Source organism: Rhagoletis pomonella, unplaced genomic scaffold, assembly GCF_013731165.1.
Source record: "Rhagoletis pomonella isolate Grant_MI unplaced genomic scaffold, Rhpom_1.0 Rhpom_scaffold_16257, whole genome shotgun sequence".
Classification (NCBI taxonomy): domain Eukaryota; kingdom Metazoa; phylum Arthropoda; class Insecta; order Diptera; family Tephritidae; genus Rhagoletis; species Rhagoletis pomonella.
In genome coordinates, this window is record NW_023474776.1 from 655 (window position 1) to 3,392 (window position 2,738).

At 35.0% G+C, this 2,738-nt stretch overlaps 1 long non-coding RNA gene across 1 annotated transcript; it reads right to left on the reverse strand.

The window, feature by feature from the left end:
- Window positions 1-1,316: 1,316 nt before the first annotated feature.
- Window positions 1,317-2,732, reverse strand: LOC118757290. Its single transcript, XR_004995198.1, has 2 exons — window positions 2,532-2,732; window positions 1,317-2,465 (listed from the first exon to the last, which is right to left on the reverse strand). It is a non-coding gene; the product is annotated as an uncharacterized LOC118757290 (long non-coding RNA).
- Between the last annotated feature and the right edge of the window lie 6 nt (window positions 2,733-2,738).

A 2,738-nucleotide genomic window follows, 5' to 3' on the forward strand; every position in this document is an offset into this window, starting at 1 on the left:
GCATTTAGCGCGTGAAGTGATTGGGCTTTTCAAAATCCCCGAAGCGGTGGTGCCTTCTACTTCTCAACTAGCTGTTAGAAGCGGGTGCCAAAAATAACTGTTATCTCGAATTTTCAAATTGAAAACGTTTCCCGAATTTTGAAATTTAACGAAAACGTTGTTTCATAACAGTTATTAGATGAAAAATATTTTTTTATTTCGCCGATAAGTTATAATCCAAGGTTTATTTTTTACTAATCTCGTTAAGATCCGATCAGTGGATCATGAGATATATATATATTTTTATATTAGAATTGAAGGCGGTTTTTTTTTGCTAAAAATTACTTGTTGCATACTTCTTTCATTAGTAAATCACGTCAAGATTTACATTTTTAAATTTAACGAACTTGTTGGTTTAAATTATTGTTGACAAAAATGCAACCGTGTGCCATAATCCTTGCCTGCAAAAATTTTCCCATCATGAATTTGCAACTTCCCCTCCAAATGAAATGTCAAAATTGTGCTCTCTCTTTGCAAGTTTTACAACTTTTTGTCCAAATGAACGGGATTCGGTAACAATTGGTACCAGCTTGTACAAGTTTTTTTTACATGAGCGAACAAAACTATTATGTCTTTCCAGACTGACTTTTGGAGTATTTTTTTATTTTAAGATTTACTAAAAATATAAAAATAAATTAAATAGAATTTGAGAAAACTTTATTTGCGGTATTCGGGGCAAAGCTTTGTGACAGACTCCAGGTCTGGCTTTTATATGGATACACCAAAGAAAAAGGGGTGTGGTTTGACCGTTAGTTTGCAAAAATATTCAAGCTTAGATAAAACAAATTTAATTTTTTTAAGCCTCTTTATAGGAGAACCTCTGGCAAGGGGGTCCATATTTTTCTGAACCACTTCTGTTGTCCGAGGTACTCTGCATGCGAAATTTGGTAAGACTAACTCAACTGTAAATAATTTTTTAGTTTCTGGCCCATAGTACATGGGTAGAAGATATACATACATATTGCCAAAAAACGTTCGCAACATTTTTAAAAATTTTTAAAGGCTTAAGCTGCCTTTACACGGTTCGATTTTTGTCGTTCAGCCAAAATCGACCCGTGTAAATGGCAATTTAACCGTAAAATGTAAATGCTTTGGCTAGTCGATTTTCCAGTCAACAGAAATCGACCCGTGTAAAGGCAGCTTTAGGCCTCGATATGTACATAGGTTTATATGCATGTGTGCTTTAAAGATCTCTATTGGGTGAGTTAGATTCCAAGAGGCTTTAGCTGTCAGGTTCGTCAATGGGGAACCACAAGAAAATAAACGAAATATACTGGTTAATTTTTTTACATATTTTTTATCTAATCATTTTTACGCTAATAACAAACGCCTCGGTTTTTAAGCAAACTTTTCGATTATTTCCTCCTGAATCATCTTGCGGTTCTCGGTAACGACTTTTCTATGGACGCCCATGTGGCATAGTCTAGAAAGCCTTTCTTCTCCTGTTGTGCTTCTGAGCCAGGTTTTTACTGTTCGAAGTGTACTAAACGATCGCTCCACAGTCGCTGTTGTGCATGGTATCGCTGTTATAAATTCTTCTTTTCTTCTTTAAATAGATTTACAATTTCCAACATCCTACAATTCTTCGGACAAGTTCTTTTTATTCCATAAATTGTACCAAAGAATGAGTTCGTTTCCCATATCTAGGTCATAGATCTGTTAAAAATGCTTCGCGTTCTTTTGTACCTTTTTACTGGAATATTTAATAGAATACAGAGGGTGCAATCTAGACAGTGAAAAAGCTGGAGTATTTTCATTGGAAAAGTGTAGTTGTAAAGAAGCCTTTAGTGAGTCCATATACGGTTTTATTACTCATTTTCATTGACCGACGGGGTTTTTTTCTGTTTTTTGTTTACCTGCCAAATGTGGTAAAGAAATTTATACTTGTAATCATACGAGATTTTTTAATTAACTCCGTATTGACACCTTCTGCAGTCTTTCGATCATTCGTAACCACCTCCAAAATATTTTGAATATGCTGATCAACGGAGATAAGGTCGGTTGTCTTCAATTGCAAAATGTGTGTTGTAGGTTCCAGCAACGTTGAATATTTAGCAATTGCCATTAAAGCAATGATGAACATCGGCCTTGTTATAGCAGCACACAATTGATACGCAGACATTCTTGTGGAAAAGTTTCCCTGAATTTACCACTTTTTAAAGCTTCCACAACTTCAGGAAAATTTTGTGAAAACTTCCTTATATTCTTCCGACCATCTTGTTTCACACAAACATGATATAATATTAGGAGCATTATTCTTGCGTGCGTATTTCTTATTTCTGGAAGTGTTCTTCTCGATGGGTTTTTCCATCCTGTTCATCACAGAACGGTAAGGGAAACTCAAACGCGTGCTTCATTCAATTCTATAACAATTCAATGCTTAACGCTGTGATTACTTCATTGTATCAGCAAAGAAAAACGCAGGCCTAATGTGGAAATTGAGAACATTTTCGATTAAGAGAACGAATTCGATTAAGCATACAATTTTGTACTTTTTATTTCTTGATTTTTGAAAATTTCTCCTTCGTTATGTAGCTGTAGGGGGGCATTGCCGATAATTCTGTTTACACAGACTCATGGCGCAAATTTGAGTCTGCGAATAATTTGTTTTCTCAAGTTCAATCGCATCTTTCTGCAAATAAAGGTTGCATCAAAGAATGTTTATTCTTCAGCCGTATGCGAGCATATTTATGTATTTA